We start from the raw sequence: 21,538 nt of genomic DNA on the forward strand, positions 1-21,538 counted from the left end.
TGCTGCATGGAGCAGCACTGGGAATGACGCCCTGGATGCAAGAGGAAGCCTGCTGAGGCCCGTGGGCTTCTCTTCACAGGATCTCCTCCAAGGAGCTTGAGATCCTATAGGGAAAAGGGGTGAGGTCACCCTCCTCCTGCTGCGCAGGTGTTGGCTGGGCTCCCTGTAGTCTGGGGATCCTGGGTGTCTGGAGGGAAGCAGGTGGGTGCTGAGTGCATGTGTGCTCAGTCCCTACCCAGTTTAGTCTGGGCAGAGCAGAGGTGGAAGGAAGGAATGGCCTTCCCAGGAGAAGGTGCACCGGGAGCTGCTTTGTCTTGGGATGGGCCTGGGATGCAGCAAGGCAGAGCAGAGAGCTGGCCCTGGGACCCTATATGGTCCCCTGAGCACTGTCAGGAGTGACTCCTGAGTGCAGAGCCAGAAGTAACCCCTGAGCATTGCCCGGTGTGGCCTCAAAATAGAGAGAGAGAGAGAGAGAGAGAGAGAGAGAGAGAGAGAGAGAGAGAGAGAAGGCACCTCCATAGGAGCATGCCTGTGTGGATGAGGGGGCAGGGCTGAGGGACAGGGATGACGGCTATCGCCAGGTCCCCCAATTAATCAGCAGCAGGAAGGAAGACTGTGGCTCACAGCTGCCAAGGAGGGAGGGCCTGAAAGGCTGTCTCTGGCCACCATCACCAATGAGTCAAGGCTGACAGTCACCTGGGGACCCAGAGATACCAGGGTCCCCAACTTAATCAGACAGATAACAGAGCTGCCCTGGCAGGGGACTCCCCAAGAAAAGCCCAACAATAGGAGACGCCCCCCGGGGCCCCGTGCTGCTACTGCGATAATCAGCCATATAAAAAACCTGTCACCGTGTGATGAGAGATGAATTAGAATCAATTACAGGTTTGAAATAATAGGCAGCCCCGGCTTCTCGACTGGTGATGTGACAATGTCTCTGGCCCCCGAGGTAAGCAGGAGGATCACTCAGTGAGGCGGCTGCACAGGAGGGGCCCCTCACCCCCTTTCTGGCCAGGCTTGGTGGTGAAAGGACAGGGAAAGCACATTGAAGAACAGAAGCGCCCCTCCCACTGGGTTCTGCCTTCCTCTCCCTTTCTGGGACTGAACTGCATGGTGGGCAGTGGGTGGAGGGGGGTGGCACACAAGGCCTTTCCCCTTTTCTGGGGGTACAGTGGGTGCATCAGCATCTGAGATGAGAGTCGCTGCTGACTGTGGACACAGAGATTCATGCTGCCCTGGGATAACCCACAGCAGAGAGGCGGCCTGGTGGGGGCTTCGGTCCAATCCACAGCAGAGAGGCAGTCTGGTGGGGGTGCTCGATGCTTGCGGCAGAATTGAGCTCTGTACCCCCAGCCTGCTCCCCTGGGTAAAGCTAGTGATGGTGGTAGTAGTAATGGTGGTGCGGTAGTAGTGGTAGCAATGGTGTTGGTGTTGGGAATAGCAGTAATGGTGATGGTGGTGGGAGTAGTAACCGTGGTGGCATTAGCAATAATGGTGGCGGAGATGGTAGTAATCATGGTGGTGTTGAGAGTGGTGGTGTTGGTAGATTAGTAACAATGGTGATGGTATCACTGTATCACTGGAATCCCATTGTTCATCAATTTGCTCGAGCAGGCCCCAGTAACATCTCCATTTTGAAACTTGTTGTTACTGTTTTTGGCATATCGAATATGCCATGGGTAGTTTGCCAGGCTCTGCCATGTGAGGGGGGATACTCTCTGTAGCTTGCCAGGCTCTCTGAGAGGGACAGAGGAATCGAACCCAGGCCAGCCACGTGCAAGGCAAACGCCCTACCCGCTGTGCTATCGCTCCAGCCCATGGTGATGGTATTAGTAGTAATAGTGATTGTGGTGGTGATAAGACACTCACAATCTCTACTATTACCACCATCATCATTACTTCTAGTAGCACCACCCCCATTATTACTATTACCACCACAATCACTAGTATTACTATTACCACCCAAAATCATTACCACCACCACCATTACTACTTGTAGCAGTACCACTATTATTATGATTAATTCCACCACTAACACCATTACTACTAGTACCACTACCACCATTGTTACTGATACAGTCACCATTGCCACTAATGCGATTGTAACACCATTACTACCAATACCACCATGATTACTACCATCACCGCCACCATTACTATTAATTCCATCACGGTTACTACTACCACCACCATCACCATTACTGCTATGCCCAACACCATTCCTACCACTACCACCATACCACCATTACTACTACCACCAGCACTAGGCGCTACTATCACCACCGTACCTCCTTATCACTACTACTACTATCATCACCTACCACCACCACTACTCTGATCACTACTTACTGGGTGCTTGGACCCTTAGTTCTTTCGGGGAGCTGAGGGGAATCTCAACAGTACTCAGAAGGTCCAGGTGAGTTCACTCTCAAAGGTACTTAAACAACTGGACCGGGCAGCCTGATGCTCAGAACTGTATTACTCGGGATCCTAGCAGTGCTAGTGGCCACCAGAGCCACACCTAGCCATCATTGGGGTACTGTGTTGTTCTGGGGTTCAAACTCTAGGTCCTGAGCATACAGTGAATGTAGCCCTGGCCCCTGAACCATCTCCGGATCCCCTATCTTTTGGGGGGTCTGTTTTCTCAGCTGACAACAGGTATCACTTTGTGGGTATCTTTGTTCAGTGGTGCCAGGGATTGAACCCGCCCATGAAAGGCCTTTGAGCCACAGCTGGGCCCATCACTAGGAATTGTAGCAGCTCGAGGCCTGCTAGGCTATGCATTTTCTGAAGAAGCACCAACTGTGTGCATTATGTACTCCGCGAACTGTGGCCGCTGTTACCAGAACCCTTTCTGACAGTCGCATGTCCCTGTCTGTAGCCTATACAGTTATGGGGAAGTGTCCTGAGGTGGGGGCTCCTATTCAGCATGCACAACACCAGTGCAACAATAGGAGTTGAATGTGGTCCCCCTAAATCTCTTTGTGCCCCTGGGTTTGGCAGTGTAGGTTCCTCTAGCCTTTAACCAAATTTGGGCTGATTCTGCACCCCCCTCAGCTCTCATCCCCCTCCTCCCGGGCCCTCCCTTCCTTTTCCTCTAAGCTGCCCCATCTTCCAGCCCTGGTACCTCGCCCTCTTCCCACTTTATCTCCCATCTCCCTTCGGCGCCTTCTCTCCTCCCCAGTTCTCCTGTCCCCGTGACACCCTCTCTTCCAGTCTCTCATTCCTGCTCCACTTCTCCCCCTCTTCTCAGCCGGCCCACCCCTCCCCCTTCCCTCCACCGGCACCATCCTTCCAGGACCCCCAGAGCCCACTCCCCGCTTCTGCGGGCTCCATCTACTGGTTGGTCCTTGCGCGGCTCCCCCGGGCCTTCTCTCCTTTTCCTGCGCTCCTCCTTCTGGTACTTGCGCTAACCTGCTAAATTGAGTCTTTTGTGTGGATCTGCAGTGAAAGTTTAATTAGGAAATCGCTCCGTTCCCCCTCCCCGCAGCCTCCACCCCCTGCTCCCCGGCCCTGGAGCCCTGGCCGTGGTTCTGATGGCACGCGCGGGCCTGGGCTGGTGCAGGAGCGCGCGCAGTCCCCGCCGCCGCCGCCGGCGCGCGCTGGGACTCCCGCCCTGAATCTTATTTACATTCGGACTAACAATAGCTCGGGAGCCGGGCTATAAATAATTTCTGGGGAAGAGTTGTCTAATTAAACGTGCAGCAGTAAGGAAAGTGCTTTAACCACAAGGCTGGTGTCCTAATGAACGTAATCACCGGATGGGGACAGCTTAGGAATCACTTCTACACCGTGTCCCGTGGAGGCTGAGAGATGGAGGGGAAAATACTCAGGGAGAATTTCCAATCAATATTTAATTGTGGAGTGTGTTCAACTCGTTAGAGGGCCTCTTTTTTCCTTCCCTTTCTCCAGACTCGGAGGTTTAAAAAAAAAAAAGAGGATTTTTAAATGCAGCTTCCGTGGGGTGGCCTCAGCCCTGGGATCCGGTGGGAAAATTGTCTGTGGGTTGTCAATATTGAATAAAAATTATCTGAACACATAAAATGTATGAATTAATAAGTACCGCATGTACACTTGACAGGTGCTGAATTTAAAGAGGAAGGTGGGTGGGTGGGAGGTTTGATTGCTGAGTCTTTGTCTGCCCTCTCTCAGATGGCTGAACTTGGGGGGTGTAGGGGAGGTCCCCAGGTGGTAGGTGTGTCCTTGTGGCCCCCAAGGAGCAGGGCACTGCTCCCCAGTTTGAAAGAAGGGACTGGAGGTAGCTCCCCAGGGGACCAAGGTCTCATTGGAGGGAAGCAGCTTCTGTGGATGTCAAAGCTGCTCCAGCTGACGAGGAAGGAAAAAAGCCCAAGGCAGCCATTCGAGTTTCTGCACCATTAGAAGCAGACAATATAACCTCAGTGGGATGGGAAAGGACAGAGTCAGGATGCAGCGCTGTCTCTCTCCACGCTCCTGCCTTCCGAGCCTGGTCCTGCAGACAGAAGGATGCTGTGTGAGGACAAAGAGCAGGACTCTCAGTCCTGGTGTGCAGGTTTAACAGGACACGCAGGGATCTGCAGACCTGCAGGACTGAGCCAAATTCACACAGCAGGCGCATGCACACACCCTCACACGCAGACAGGATCACGCAAGCACATGTAATGGTACCTGTGCATACATGAAAAGAGCTGCAGACACCCATGTGGAGGCAGATAGGTTTGTGCACACATATGCATGTGGTAACATGCACACAGGTCAACAGACCCATAGAACATACTCATATGATAGCATGTCTATAAATGGGTAGATTTGTGCATTTGTTAATGTGTGTCGGGGGATAGACACACAATGCACATATGTAGGGTAACATGTTTGCAAGTGGGTAGGATACACAAATACATATATTCATATGTATGTGGGGAGAAACACATAATGCATGTGGATTATGATCATAAACATGTAAGTGGATAGAATACATGCATATGTTAATATGTGTGTAGGGAATAAACATAATACACATGGATATGGGCATAAGCACTCAAGTGGGTAGAATACATTCATGGACACATATATACATATCATGTAGAAAGGTCATCCTACACACATGCATGAATGCTTTATATGGTTACACATATGCCTTTGGTGATATGTATGTTAGACTCATACATGCACACAGAGAACAACATGTACACAGCAGGACAGATACCCATGTGGAAATCTGCACACTGCTGAGACTTAGCAAGCAGGTGTGAGGAGGAGGGTGGGGCAGGGGCAGTGAGGGCGTGGGTCTGCAGACCCTTCTCCAGACCCGCAGTCCCAGGCCTGTCCTCAAGGCACTGCCCTCCTTGCCAAGCACCCGGTGAGGTGATTTCCTGAGAATCCCGAACCTGTGATGAGGCGGGTTCACCACTGGATGTCAACGTTGCTCTAGCGAGCTGAGCCCCAGTCTGTCTTCCAAAGGCAAGTCAGTACTTAGCGTTGCTCTCGCAGCAGGCCTAGAGTAGGTGGGGAGGGGAGGCCTAGGACCCTCTGGCAGACCTCCCAAGGGGAAATGAATCCATTTTAAATTAGCCCCTCTCCTCACAAGCACACCATCCCCTGGCACCCCGCCCCCTTCCCATGCGTGTGCCCTGTGATGAGCTCTTGTCAACATGCCCTATTACCGCACTTACTTGCTCCTCGCCTGCCTCCTCCCACTTGAACTTAAACCCCTCATGGCCAGGGGTCCTTCCTCTTGCTCCATATGCTGGCCTGATGCGCTGGCCCTGCTTGGCATGGAGTAGGTGTTTGACAGAGGTTTGTTTTGAATAAATAAATGACTAAGTGGATTAATGAAATGTAGTCAGTAAATATATATCCAGAGACGTTATTCTTCCAATACTAATGGAGTGTTCCCCTGTGAAGATGTTAAATGGCTCGAATAAAGGCAAAGGAGCAGATGACTTGCCTCATGGATTTTTGCTCTGGAAGAGACTTGCAGACAAGCCTTTGTGGGTTCTCCTGCATTTAATTTAACCACAGCTCTGTTCTGGCCTTGTTCTGTGAACTTGGGAAGCTGACATAGCCCCTGTCAGTTCTACATGCATTGTCAATACAGTGAGATACTGTTGATGACTTCAGACCACCTCCCCTTAAAGAGTCTGATGATATCAAATGTCCTAGTGTTAATTCAAATGTGCTTTTCCTTGACTGAAATATACCAGGTCCTCCACATGCATGATGCTCTACCCAGAATACCAAGAAGGGGAGATAGTATAATATTCTTCCAATTAAGAATAAGGAAAATAACAAAAACTTTTCCAAATAATTCACTTAACTGTCATCCCGTTGCTCGAGTGGGCACCAGTAACGTCTCTCATTGAGAGACTTATTGTTACTGTTTCTGGCATATCCAGTACGCACGGGTAGCTTTCCAGGCTCCGCCACACGGGCTCCATACTCTCGGTAACTTGCTAGGCTCTCCGAGAGGGGTGGAAGAATCCAACTCGGGTCAGCTGCATGAAAGGCGAACGCCCTACCGCTGTGCTATCGCTCCAGCCCTTAGATATTTTTTCCCTTTTTTGGGTCACACCCGGTGATGTACATGGGTTTCTCCTGGCTCATGCACTCAGGAATTACTCCTTGAGGTGCTTGGGGGGCCATATGGGATGCTGGGAATCGAACCCAGGTTGGCCGCATGTGAGGCAAATGCCCTATCCACTGTGCTATTGCTACAGCCCCAATCCAAAGATCTTTACTATCAAGGTAAACTACAATGAAAACTGACATTAAAAATCATTCCCAGGCTGTCCAATGATGGGTTTGTCCAGGTAAAATGAAAATGTAAGGTGCTGTCCAAAGGGCTGGAACAATCTCTGCAGAGACATGGTATTAGTTCTGCTGCAATTTCTCTATCTCCTATTTTAGACATAGAGTGAATAGCTAGGCTGCCATGGCAGCAAGGCATGCTTCCATATGTTTAATTTTTAATAAAAAATTAAATTTAATTAAATTAAGCAAAACTGGGTCTACAACAGAGATTTTGAAATTATTTACTATGCTGTCACTCTGGACTCATTGATGCTTGTTAACATTTCAAATTTAATGATAAGCACCATTTATAAGCTAAATAAGACATTATTTTCACTCTCCTGGTAGAAACCTACAAGGACACAGCTAAGCAAAGGTGAAACCCACATTATTGAATGAAACTTAATTAGTAGATTTTGTTCTATTAGTGGCTCGTATATTGCATTTATGAAAATGAATACAAATATGATCCAGGCAATCTTTCCTTGGAGAAAATGTCACTGATAATCAAACTTCACTCCTACTCTTTAAAGCAGATGCAGAATGAAAATGGATGTCATCTTTTGCTCATCAAAAGATTTTCTACTTTGTGGTTCTAATAATATCCATGTAGTAGAGAGCAGTTTTCTGAGATGCTCCTGTGGGTGGAAAAAAGGGTACTGATGGAGAACTAACAGTGAACCTTTTTCTTGTGGAGGTACTGGGCACTGGGTCTTCAAATTGGGCTGTCGATGGTTGACCCTTAACTGGTTAAGTCTAACCTGTCTGCTTTATTAGCTTTGTGTCTCCGCTAAAAGGGAGCCATATTGCCACCACTTGTAAACTTTGTGTAATCAATTGGCTTCCTCCCACAGTCTATACATCAAGTTGCTCATCCCATCCTTCCCCCAGAACTCCACGTGAATAATGACTATTCCACTCTATATTTTTATGCATACAGAGTTTGAGAGAGATTGAGTCACATGTTCTAAGCCCTTTAAAGCCTCTGGCATTTCCATTTTGTATGCTCTCCAAGTGAGACGACAACTTCTGACTCCCCAGGGAAAGTGAAGGAGGTCAAGATTGTGATGCATCTGGGTGAAGAGATAACACAGTGGGTAGGGTACTTGCCTTGCACATGGCTGACCCAGGTTTGACTGCCAGCATCCCATATGGTTCCCTGAGTAATACTTGGAGTGATTCCTGAACACAGCCCAGGAGTAAACCCTAAGCACAGCTAGGTATAAATCCCCGCCCCCAAAAACCCCCAAATGTGATCAACATGGACATATGCATACAGCAAGCCCTAGTCTGAGTGTCCTATCTCCTCCCCTCCCCTCCCCTCCCGCTCCCTCTCTCCCTCCCTCCCTCCTTCCTTCCTTCCTTCCTTCCTTCCTTCCTTCCTTCCTTCCTTCCTTCCTTCCTTCCTTCCTTCCTTCCTTCCTTCCTTCCTTCCAGATGACATCTCAGAAAGGATAATAGCCATCTGTCCAATCTGAAGATCTTTGACTTGGATTCTCCTTTCTAGGTGGCCAATGTAAAATCTTCCCAAACCTGGTGAGATGCTAAGAAAACAGGATACTTTCCCTCCTAGTGAGGTGGTTGTGAGATCCACAGGAAGGTGCAATTCTGGTATAAAGCTGTTAGCCCTGATGACAAATCTCTGTATTCTCTATGGAGTTGCAATGACAAGAGATTCCTGAGACTAGAACTGCAAGAGAAAACCATGAAACCATGACTCTGGTCAGTAAAAGTCAAGACTCTATACCCCTTTACCCATCCACCTCAGAGTCATGCCTTTCATTCTGAGTCAGCAGTGGAATCCTGTGTCTTATCTGCTGACCTTCAGACCTAAGCTGTTTCCTTCACCTGCTGCTGTCTCCCCACCTTAGGACAATCCCTTTTTGTGCCCACCTCGAATGATTCTGCAAATCTCACTCACTCTAATCCATCCAAACCTTTCCTACAATTACTCCTTTGGCCTTTTGGATGTTCACACAAATGCTTTTGTAGGGAAGCTCCCTAAATGAACGGTAAAGTGGAAGGATATTCTTTTTCTTTAAAAATCATATCAGGCCAGAAGTAGTAAAGCGGGCACTTGCCTTACACACACTCAACTTAGGTTCAATCCCCAGCACTCTATATGGTCTCCAGAGCCTGCCAGGATTGTTCTCTGGGGACAGAGCCAGGAATAAGCTCTGAACACCACTGGGTGTGACTCAAAATCCAAGATAAGAAAAAGAAAAAGGAGCAATATTGGGCCAGAGAGGTAGTAGAGCAGATACATAACTTGCCTTGCAGGTAGTTGACCTGGGATCATTCCTGGCACGACATATGGTCCTCCAAGCACAGCCAGTCGTAATCCCCAAACACTGCTAGGTGCTGCCCATCCCCAATGCCCCAATATAAGAATCAATGATATGGGTAAGAAAGACTTTTTTTGGGTTTTTCTTTCCTTCTAAATAAAACTTGGGTACAAAATTGAATTATTTGCAACTGTTAGTCCAGAACACACTCCCTGGAACAAGGGTTGCAAGTGACTATTCTATCATGTACACAATAGTAAAATAAGCAAGCATATCTACAATCCTTCCCAAACACCTAACACTGAGATCTTTGTCAATCTCCTTCCTCCTACCAACTTCACAATTCCAAAGCAACTATCGTCCATGTTTTGTGTTCATCTCATGCTTTTAGTCTCATATCACCTCTTTGCATCAGTGTGAGCTTATTTTATTTTTATTCACAGTTTTTCATCTTAATAAAGAGAGCATGCAGTATAACATGTGTAATTTGCAGGATTTTTCTCTTCTTGTGCTTTTTGTTTTGTTGCTCTTGTGTTTGGGGGGCACAACTAGCAGTACTTGGGATCACTTTTTAAAATTTATTTTTCAATTGAATCAGTGATATACAAATTTAGTAAGTTGCTCATGATTGGATTTCAGTCATATAATATTCCAGCACCCATCCCCTCACCAGTGCACATTTCCCACCATCAATGGTCCCCGTTTCCCTCCTGCCCTCCACCCTGTCCCACCACCTGACACTACGGCAGGCACCTTTCTCTCTCTCTCTCTCTCTCTCTCTCTCTCTCTCTCTCTCTCTCTCTTACCTTCTCACTCTCTCTCTTTCCTCTCTCTTTCTTTTTGAACCTTATGGCTTGCAATACAGATAATGATAGGTTATCAGGTATACCCCTTACCTGTGTTCTTCACCCCACACACTCTTGTAGCAAACTTCCAACCATTGACTGTCCTCCTAGTCCGTTTATGGGGGTCATTTCTTATAGTGCTTAGGGAACCGTGTATTGTCAGGGATTGAACCAGGGGCCCTTTGAAGAGAAGGCATTGAGCTATTGTTCTGTCTTTCAACATGTTTTTCAATAAGGATCACACCCACCGAGAGACTGCCAGGGCTGTGGGTTGAAATGCTCAGGGGGATGGGAGCAAAGCCAGAACCTCATGCCTACTGGGTGCATGTTCTGCTATTTGCACGATTTCCTTAGCTTCCCTTCTCATGTTTTAAAGATCATCCATGCTTTTGTGGTGATTTGGGGTGGGGTGGGGATAGTAGGTGGTAAGCCATATCTGACTATGCTTGACTATGCTTAGTGCTTACTCCAGTCTGTGTTCAGGGCCACTCCTGGGGATACTCAAGGGACTTACACATGATACTGGGATTTAACCAAGTTGACTGCATTCTGGAAAGGCATCCTACTGCTTATCTCTTTGGTCCTGCTGTACTTTTTTGCTGTGCTTCATTTGCTTCACTGTATAGTATTCTTATTTGTGACTATGTCTCCTGCCTACCCCCATTGCCCAATTGCCCACTTTTTTTCTGTGGGTATTAAATGAATCCATAAACTTTTCCTGTTATGGACAATGTTAAACATGTATAATGAAGAGTAAAATTTGGGGAATACAAGGACTGGGAATGTATAAATACAGATTCTATCTCCAAATGCTCACAAAAGTATGCCAGTGTATATCTGCATATGGTTGATGCTTAAAGTTCTCGGGAAATCCCATCTTCTCCAATACTTAGTAAGATCATATGTTCTAATGTTAGCCAATTGATCCAATTGATTCTGTATAAAATGCCATGTAATTACAGCTTTGTCTTTTGGTCTTTAGAGCATCTGTTCCCATGTGTTTCTTCCTCTCCACCAGGTCTATCTGTTTATTTAGCCCATGTTTTCTGTAAGGGCTGCTCAGCTTGTCATATAGACTGACTGTTTAGAGTCCTTTAAATATGCCTGACATTCACTTTTGTCAGTTTCACGAATTGCTCCCCTATCAATCCAATTGAGATAATTAGTCCAGAGAATAAAGAAAGCATGCAGTTCTTTGATTCTTTGATCAAATAAATCCACTTTTCTTGACCTCACCTCATTGCCTTTAATCTTCTCTCCTGCCACACTAAGGGAGAGAATAAAATTGTGTTACAACCAGCGAGAAAGCTCCACTCATTACTCCATTTCAGGCGGAAGTGGCAGAGCTGGTAAAACCTAAAGCAATGTGTCCATTTTATTTTTTCTAAAAGAAAGGCGGAGCAGTCCTCCCTATGTCTATACACAATTAATAGACCTTCTTGATGCCTCCCTGTCTTCTCAGAAGGCAGACAATTTTTCTCCAGAATGATCAAAGGATTACAGATGGCTCTGCCTTGCTTTCTGTACTCCCTTGCAGAGATGAGGCCGACACTGGAAAAGGCTTATATGGATTCATTATTCATGCAGATGAGTCGCACAATTCAATAGAGCTAATTAGGAAAATGATGGAGTAAATTAGCACTTTAAGCAAGTGTATTAATATTAATAAAACTGCCATTTTACCCTGAGGTTAAACTAGAAGGAACAGTGAACACAAACCTGACCACTGAGAACATGATGAACATGGCTTCTCACTGGAACTCTGAGCACTGTCCTCTGGTCTCCAGTTTCCTGGTTCTCTTGCTCCTTTTCCCTTCTCCTCCTTTTCCTGACACAGTGGAAGATGGGAGCATTTCAGTGCCAGGGGGTGACATCTCTTTGCTTCAATTCTTGGACCAACTGATAGAAAATTCTCCAATTCAAACCTGTTAGACATAAGAAACTTGTAACACTTTATTATTCATATGGAAAATTCAAATTTATCATCTTATCTAAGTTTTTCAACTGACTTTTAAAATTAATATTTAGTATTTCCTGGGCTGGAGCGATAGCACAGTGGTAGGGCATTCGCCTTTCACGAGGCCGACCCGTGTTCGATTCCTTCAACCCTCTCAGGGAGCCCAGCAAGCTACCAAGAGTGTCGCGCCCACACAGCAGAGCCTGGCAAGCTACCCATGGTGTACTGGATATGCCAAAAACAGTAACAATAAGTCTCACAATGAGAGACATTACTGGTGCCCACTCAAACAAATCGATGAGCAATGGGATGACAGTGACAGTGACAGTCTTTCCTAATTCTTACATTAATAATGTGTTCATCTGTTTTTATTTTATTCATTTAGTTTTGTAATTTTGGGGCCACAACCAGCATGCACAGGGGTTACTCCTGGCTCTCCACTCAGACATCACTCCTGGAGGTGCTCAGGGAACCCTATGGGATGCCAGGGGTGGGACGTGGGTCTGCTTCATGCAAGGCAAACACCCTATCTACTGTACTATCACTCTGGCCTCTTTTAACTCCTTAATTTCCCCCTACCTCCATTCCATCTTGGTCTCTACTTGTGCCTCTGATGATTCATACTACAAACTGTGGCTTACCATAGTCAAAAAACTAGATTATATTGTCCCCAATTTACTTCTAAATCTCTTGACAGTTTAACCTGAATTTCAGATCATGCTTTTTTAAATTTTTATTTATTTTGAAATGCCAAGATCATATCCACAGCAATGCAAGGCTACTGCTAAGCTACAACTCTTAGTTCTTCAACCTGGCATTCAAAGTTGACCCAAACTCTCTGTCTAGCACAGGAGACTCCAAAACCTCCCCATCCATCAGGCAGCCAACCCACTTTCACCCGCTGCTTCTCTCTGTTCTGTCTACAGGGAAATATGTGTCTTTCCAGATACACAGGAGTTTGCTTTATTTCTGTTTTTACCACCTTAAGAACTGCCTCCCAATATGTTACTTGGGGGTATTCAGAAGTTCTTTCCTCGATGCATTCCATCTTCCATCTCCTCCACAAAAACCGTTAACTCTCTAATTTTCTCTCCATCAGCAGCCCAGTGTGCTATCACTTCATATTACCTCAGCAGTCTACCCAGGACAGATAATTCCCAGAGGACAGGAGTCAGTTCTTGTTCATCATGGTTTCCTTACCAGCTTAGCCTGTGAGCTGGTATAAAATGTGAAGAGAATAAATGGATGAGCAAGAGCATGGATGAATGTGAGTGTGGATGGATGACACAATTGCTCAGAGAAGGTGGAGCAACAAACTTGCTTGAAAATCCCGAGCTCTTCTTTCTTATTTGTGCAGTCTCCCTGGCTCATTTAGGGCTCATTACTTCCAGGATGCCAGTTTGGGTGACCTATACAACTACTCATTACACAGAGCTTAAGAGGTTCAAATTTTACAAGACTCATTATTGAAAGTCTTTTTGCATTGCCAGTAGATTTTAATTTCCCTCTAGAGGGTTATGTGATTCCATTGGGAATTTTCTACTTTAGTTTACGGGACTTTCTTTTTCCTTGGTCATTGTTAACTCCCTACTATCCATTCTTGTGCTGGAAATTCCAAATTCTAAACTAAAACCCAAAAACTAAATATTTTGTTTTCATTCAGTAGGAGAAAGTCTTTCAAAAGACATATATCCAGGACCATTATGAGTTGAATTATCTTTGTGATTTCCATATTCAAATAATTTATTTGGGTATAGAGTCCTGGATTTTATTCCCTCCAAATCTCATCATAGAGAATTAATGACAAGAGACTCGCTCTGACTGAGGCTCCTTTCTGAGAAGCCCCTCGTGCTCAACACAGCGCAGCTCTCAGGCCATGCCAGGTTAGTCCAGGTCTAAATCGCAGCCGGACATTCTGTGTATCACACCAGAGTCTGCACTAGGGCATATTTTCTTATGTTCTGCCTTTGACCGCCATCACCCCCAATACACACTAGAATTGAGTGGCACTTTACTCCAGGCCTCTGCTACCTGTAGCCTAGGGGAGATTCTGGGTCGCTCTGGAAACCCATTACTCTCCAGTCAACCTCAGACAATTCTGTATCAATGGATTAGAACCCAGGAAGTGTGACAGCATAGTAGTACTTACTGGGAAGAGAATTACTTAGCACCCCCTTTATCTCTTTCTTTGTTTTCCCTCAAGTTTAAGGTTAGCAAAGTAACAGGCAATCAACATAATTGGCTTCGCGTGTGGAATTAGAGTACCATGTGTGGGCAAGAGGGGCTGATATTTTTGTCTTGAAAATGTACAAACATACATACATATGTATGCATATATATGCTTGTGTCTATATGTATATTATATGTGTATATGTGTGTTATATGTATGTAGATAGAGTATTTGGTGAAGCATTTAATGGAAAGAACTTTGTTGAGGAGACCAGGGAGACTACGGGAGCCTTACTTGAGCTGTGCAGCTATGGACTGGGGTGGAGTGAAAGCAAAGTGACTCCTGAGCCCTGCACTGCACGGTAGAACACGGTGAGTGGACAGGCACATGTATGGTTAGGGCACTGGATACAACCAAGGCCAGGGGCACGTGGCTGGCCAGAGTCTAAGCACCACAGACCCTGGGCAGTGTCCTATGTCCTGCTGAGTGTTCCCATGCCATGGCCAGTGCTTTGCTGTGCCTTGAGAAAACGTCATTTCTCAAACACATCAAATGAAAACTCCATGATACCAGCACCAGGCTTGGACCTACAGCACAAAGCATCTGGCCAACCTTGTGCTTGGTTCGGAACCTGGTTCTGTCTAGTTCCCAGATCTGTGAGTCCCTTTGCTGGCCTTCTTGGGGAAGGTCCCTTAGCAGTCGCTGCCACAGAGACTTGGAAAATGGAGGGACTCTGGAGAGAACCACATTTGAATTTGGAAGGGTGTGTGCCCTTCACCCCAGGTGATTTAAGTACCAAGCTGATCTCCGGCACTGTTGAGAAATAAGAGAGCAGTTACCCCAGAAAAGCCATCACAATTGGGCAAGGAGTGCACCCACTGGAGACCTGAAATTTTTATTCAAGATAAGCCACAGCCCTCTTTAGTCAGGCTGTGAAGATGACTCAGCTATGAGAGTTACAAAGGTCCCTGGGCCCACACAACTCTGTTCATCCCAGCCTGGGTTAGCCTTCTTGGTCCAAGGCTCGTTGGAGTGAACTCTCTTAGAAATGAAGAACATACTAATAAAGGGGAGCATTGGAGTCGAAAAGGGGGATCAAAGCTAGCTTTGCACTTTCTGTCCACAAATGTCAGGAACAGAATTATAGAATTGGTCGTGGCTGTGGAGATCAACAAAAGTCCAGAACCTGGTAGTTTGGAGGATGAACTGAGTGGTCAAAGTGACTTGTCCAAAGATCCAATCTTCTTGGGTTTTGTGTGACACCCGGTAGTTTTCAGGACTTACTCTTGGTCTGTGCTCAGAGATTGCTTCTGGTAAGCATTAGAGAACCATAAGCAGTGTTGGGGAATCAAACCTGGGTCGGCTGCCTGCAAGGCAAGCACACTACCCACTCTACCTTCCCCAACCTTCTCTCCTTGTATTCATGGTTGTTTTTATATCCTACCTACTGCCTGCACCCTACCTATTATTTACACTTCACCCTCCCATACGCTATACCTTACCTACTCTTTACACTCTGCCCTTCTAGGTCATGAATGAACACATTTGTTTCTCAGGTCTTTTCTTCTCTCTTACTCTACTCATTTCTACTTTAAATGGGTTATGAGGATCACAGGATAGATAAGTCCCATTTGATTCTATAGAAACTGCAGTCTCCAATGTTATGAATGAAATGATCACTCAGATATCCACAATATAAGTAGATCAAGGGAGTGAGGAAGACAGATGGGCTTCTGAGGGTGAGTGTGTGCACACATTGGGGGAAAATGTGAAAGTTCACAGGGCCGACAGAGTTAGGAATAAAACCCCCTGTGTTAGCAGAGAGAGGGGCTGGAGGGATATGAGCAGAGAGGCAGAGGAAACTGCAGGCTAGCTTGAGAAACAGCAGTCATGGAGGTTGTCTGAAATAGGGCAAAGTGTAATAGAGTAGTAGTAGACATGTCTAAAAGTCTAAATCAGAGCTATCAAATCAAGGATGTGTCTCAGAAGAGCATTAGCTGGTTGTAATGTTATAGGTCCCAAGGATTGCTGACTCTTGGCATAATAGAAGTGAACATGAGGCCCAAAGAGATTCACACCACCTTTATTGCCTGTAAGCTGTGCACAAGAGAGATAACCAGGCAATGCCTCCTGCCTTGGTCTCGACAGAGGTGGAGAAAGGAGCAATGTCTGAGCCCGTAGATATGGGGAGAGAACAAAGTTGGGTGTCCTGACTCACCCAACTTGCTTCTTCATGGGACCCGTATCTCAGTTATAGTAAGCACGTATGAATCTAGTGTCCTCTAGATATTCATGCAGCCCCAATCCAGACAGGCCTGGTCACCTGGGCTCCTCTTCACTATCTTGGCTTGGCCACAGCCACAGATGCCACCTGGCCTCGAGACTATCTAACTATTCCTCTGCACAGTGGCTATGTGCATGGTGGCATTGAGGAGCAATAGTCTTTTCTTCCTCTATTTTTGCTTTTTTGAGGCCACACTGGCTAGGCTTAGGGATTCTCCTGGCTCAGTGTTCAGGGATCATTTCTAGTAGGACTCAGAGAACCCCATGGAATACCGTGGATCAAACCCAGGATGGCCATGAGCCCTGCCCACTGTTTCATCTCTCCAAACTATCTTTTATTCTCATATTTACAGGTTTGGGTACATGGCTAAAATAGTGATTACAGTTTTGGTCCTTTGTTTTGTTTGTTTGGGGGCCACACCCAGCAGTGCTCAGGGCCTACTGCTGGATCTGCACTCAAAGATCACTCCTGGTAGTATTCAGGGGACTATATGCAGTGCCGGGGATTCAAGCTGGGTCAGCGTCTGCAAGACAGGTGCCCTCTGGCCCCTTCTCTTATTGATGTGCAATGTTATTGCTCCTTCACCACCATCAAAGTGCCCAAGATCTTCACCAACGTCCTTATGTTAGGTTCAGGTCACCTCATCATTCCCCTCCAGCACTTCCTGCCCCCTTTCCTGGTATTCTCAGTTCCATAATTCAGGGTATTGTTTGATGTTGGCAATTGCCTTGTTTTGTTTCCCTACATGCCACAGAGGAGTGAGGTCATCGGAATCTGTCCTTCTCCCTCTGACTTATTCATTCAGCTGAAGGGTGAAGACACTCTCCAGTTCTATCCATGTAGCACTGAAATGCATACTTTGTGATTTCATCTTTTCCTGTGACTGTGTAGTATTCCATTGTGCTTACAGAACACAACTCCCTTAACCAGAGTAGAATGTTCTTTAAATAGTAGTAGTTTTTATAGATTTTTTGAGGGGCTGTGTCATATCCTGGGATGCTTGGAAAAATTTTCCTGGATCTGTGTTCAGGGGTCACTCCTGGTAGTGCTTGGGAACTACATCATGCCAGAAATCGAGCCAGGCCTTCTGTATCTAATGTGTGTTCAGCTTGATAAGCTATTTCTCCTGCCCTTTTCCAGTTCTTCTATCTCCCCTGGTACCCGGCTTTGGACAGGGCATCAACCAATGTCTAAACATTCTGAAATTCACAAGTCACCACATAGATCCAAGTTCATAGGAAACATTTCTTTCTTGTTCATGGGGCCAGGATCACTTAAAGGGGGAACCCTAAACCCATTTGATAGATAGATAGATAGATAGATAGATAGATAGATAGATAGATAGATAGATAGACAGATAGACAGACAGTGTGATAAGGTGACATTTACCAAATTATCCTCAGCAATTATCTTGCCTATGAATTGATAAGGATGGCCCAGATACCACCAAGACAAACAGATGGAAACAGACATGCTTTAGAGTCAATTTTCTAACTCTATTACTCACTTAAAAAATTAAATTTGCTAAAGGCACTTTAAGTGCATTCCTGGCTAACACTTCATTAGAAGGTACTTACCAATAATAAGCCCACAGGGCCTGAGTTTTGTTTGGCTGGGTAAGAAAATAATCCTTAGAACAAGTAAAAAATATCCTGCTTGATTCCCACTCCTAGAACTAAAATAGTTCTAAGAGAAACAAGTAATTTTCAGTTGAACAGGATTAAAGATGCCAGACTCTTATTAATAGGCTATTTTTAATAATATTTTAAAATGCCAAACTTTTCTTTAATCCTACTTGCAGGGATTTAATATAAACTAGTAATTTTAAAAGTGAGGGGAGTTTCTTGCCGATACTGCATGTCAAGTTTCTTGTTTATATTTATCACGGTAAGATCTTCCACTCTGGCTTTCTTTTCATATTTCTGGATCACATGGTGTGTGATCCATAGTTCTGTGACACATTAGCCTATGGAGCAAACACCTCCTGCCTCTCTCTGTTCCCGTGCCAAGGTCACAAAGCTGAGAGACTTTGGGGCTCTGAGTTCCCGCCATGGATCTTCAACTGGATTCATGTTCCAAGGCGCTGTGCTGTGTCTGTTTCCTTTCCTACTCAGCTGAACTGATTTTCAGTTTCCCAACATCACCCCCAAGTCCAGACTCATGGTTAAAGACTCCCCATCTTCCCAAGGTTCAGATCCCAGCTCCCACATTTAACTTTTCTCTCTTTCTGAGCTTCTTTAGGGTCTTTAAGAAGTGGTAGAATTAAAAAAAAAGAAGTGGTAGAATTCCTCCTCTAAACAGTCCTCACTTTTTCTTCATTCCCTGTGAGCAACTCCTACCTTTATTATACCCTCTCCTTCTCCATTGCCATTTCTTCCTTTCCTCTTCTCCTCAATGCTAATTTCTCTTCTCAAAGCTTTTTCAAAGGAGAGAAAGAGACAGAGAGACAGAGAAAAACAGAGAGAGACAGAGGCAGAGAGACAGAAACAGAGGGAAAGAGACAAAGAGAAATAGAGAGAGAGAGAGAAGGAAAGTGCCAGTCATAAAGCCATACAGGCAAGCTGGGAGAAGGGGGGTGGTGGGAGGGAAAGCAGGGTCATTGGTGATGGGAAATGGACACTGGTGGAGGGATGGGTGTTGGATCATTGTATAACTGAAACCCAATCACGAACAGCTTTGTAACTGTGTATCTCAATATGACTCAATGAAAAAGAAAAAAAAGCTTTTCCAAAGTCCTCGACACGTCTTCCCTGCCCTGCCATCAAAGGTAACCATCCAATGTCCCCCAAACCTACAATTCTAGCTCTAACATTTTCTCAAGTGCTGGCCAAAGTAAGTCCAATTTTGTTCTAATGGAATAAGCAATACATGCATCCATTCATGGATGCAGAAAGGCCAACATCTGTATTGGATATCATCACACACTAGAGACCATCAGACTGGAAGGCAGGCAAGGGAGAACTAATGGATCAGATGCCAACACTGAGACCTTAGGGCAGTGCCAGGCCTGAAGATGCTGAGCAGAAGAGGAGAAACAGCTCGTGAAGATGAACTGCAGTCTCACTAGTCTCAAGACAAGCATGTGTGTGGTGGTGGCTAAAGACCAAGAAAGATGTGTGCCTGGACTGACATTGCATACTAGGAGGAGGATTGTACGGGTGAAGAGCAAACCTCGCAAGCCTGTACCCAGAGTTGGATGGGTCTGGGGATGGAAGAACATAATCTGATGCAGTTTAGATGGACAATTCCTCCTCCTTCTCCTCCTCCTCTTGACAGAGCAGGACCAGAGGACCATCCAGGGGTATCTTTGTGACCCCCTGAAGAGCAAAGAAAGTTGAGAGTGAATTGGTGTTATAGAAGAGGAGAGACTTACAGAAAGCAATAACAGGTATTTGGGAGGGAGAGGGTAGAGACCATACCCACCAGTGCTCATGGGCTATCCCTGGCTCTGTGCTCAGAAGTGATCCATGGTGGTGTTCAGGGGACTATGTATGGTGCCAGGGATTGAATAGGGGTTCAAGTCAAGCAAAGTGAGTCCTGAGCCCTGGTATTCTCTCTCTTGAACACTAAGGTACCTTGAAGGTAGACCTGGCAAGATTTACTCATGGATTGCATGTGAGAGGTAAGAGAATAGGAGTTGAGGATGATGTTAAACTTTTTAACCTCCACCTCTAAAAACATGGAATTGATAATTACTAGGAGGTGGGATGTGGATCCTGAAACTCCCATATGAGAAAAATAGGAGCTGATTCAGGACATGGTACATAGGAGATATATGCTTGCGATCCCAATGGAGAGGAGAAAGCAGCAGAGATTCCATTCTGAAATTCAGAGTCATTGGCAGAGGATGAGATCTGAAGCTCAGGAGAGCAGGCAGGGGCTGGAACACTAGTACAGAGCGCATTTGCCTTGCACAGGGTTTGATCCCCGGCGTCTGATGTGTCCCCCTGAGCACCTTAAGTAGTAATTCAGAGTGCAAAGCCAGGAGGAACCCCTGAGAATTGCTAAGGATGACCCAAAAAGCCAAAAAGCCAAAAAAAAAAAGGAGAGCTGGCAGCTGAAGAACAGCTCAGGACCTGGCCCTTTTCCTTGACCTTGAATATCTCCTGAATTACAAGGTCTGGCCTGCCAGAACCCAGAAATATCTTTCTTTCATGCCTCCTTAGCAGGAGGGACTCACCTCTAGGGAACCTCAGGGACAATTGAGCCGATTTTAAGGGGACATTTGGGGAAACAGCTTCAAAAAGAAGCAGCTCCTTCACGCGTTGCTGAGCCCCCACACATGGCATGTTCAAGCCCTCGTCACTTCGCAGCCTTCTCCAAGGCTCGGTCCTTTCACTCATCTTCCTGCTACCATCACTCCTCGAGTCTCTAGGGGCACTTTGAAACCAAATTCTGATCAGGCTGCTGCTGCTTTTGTAAACCTTGTGTGGTTCTTGACTTAGTTAGAGCTTAAAGATTTCAGTCTTGGGGCTGGAGCAATAGCACAGCGGGTAGGGCTTTTGCTTTGCACGTGGCCGACCCGGGTTCGATTCCCAGCATCACATATGGTCCCCTGAGCACCGCCAGGGGTAATTCCTGAGTGAAGAGCCAGGAGTAACCCCTGTGCATCGCCGGGTGTGATCCAAAAACCAAAAAAAAAAAAAAAAACACAAGATTTCAGTCTTTTAATTTTGGGGGTGGTATGGGGGCACATCCGGCAGTGCTTAGGGCCACTGCTGGTTCTGCATCCAGGGATCACTGCTGACAGGTGTCAGGGGACCTTATGGGGGTGCTGGGGACTGAACCTGGGTCAGATATAGGTAAGACAAGGAATGCTCTACGTGCTCCAGCCTCAAGGAACTAGTCGCCACTGCCCCATCTCTTTCTCCACTTTCTGGAATATATCCAGCAGTGCTCAGAGCTTACTTTTGGCTCTGTACTCAGGGATCACTCCTGGAGGTGTTCAGGGGACTATATAGAGTGCCAGAGATTGAACCTATATTGGCAAAGTTCAAGGTTAGTGTCTGACTTGTTGCACCATCTATCTGGCTGCTAAATACCAGATTTTTGGACAGAATAAAATCTACTGAGCCTGTTTCCAGTCAAAACAAGCCAGGGCTCAGGCAAGTTACCACCCCCTGTCTTGGTACACTGTACAATTCTGTGTGCTAGCTGTGGTGGGTGGGGTAGGCCCCGTTGCCCCTAAATAGCTCTTTAAGTTTTCAATTTGAGGGCTGGAGGACAGGG

General features: G+C 46.2%; 1 protein-coding gene and 1 long non-coding RNA gene across 3 annotated transcripts in view; one reads left to right on the forward strand and one right to left on the reverse strand.

Annotated features, from left to right (window-relative positions):
* Positions 1 to 21,538, forward strand: part of OPCML (opioid binding protein/cell adhesion molecule like) — a 1,158,538-nt gene that overhangs the window by 534,577 nt on the left and 602,423 nt on the right. The gene's annotated exons all lie outside the window — the stretch shown is intronic.
* The window catches only part of LOC129403399 (uncharacterized), a 53,269-nt gene continuing 37,049 nt past the window's right edge, over positions 5,319 to 21,538 (reverse strand). For both annotated transcript variants that reach the window (XR_008629180.1, XR_008629181.1), the window contains 2 exons: positions 11,618 to 11,823; positions 5,319 to 5,474 (listed from right to left, as the gene is read on the reverse strand). This is a non-coding gene — a long non-coding RNA (uncharacterized LOC129403399). The remainder of the gene's footprint in view (positions 5,475 to 11,617; positions 11,824 to 21,538) is intronic.

The sequence above is a fragment of the Sorex araneus genome, chromosome 3 (genome assembly GCF_027595985.1).
Source record: "Sorex araneus isolate mSorAra2 chromosome 3, mSorAra2.pri, whole genome shotgun sequence".
Classification (NCBI taxonomy): domain Eukaryota; kingdom Metazoa; phylum Chordata; class Mammalia; order Eulipotyphla; family Soricidae; genus Sorex; species Sorex araneus.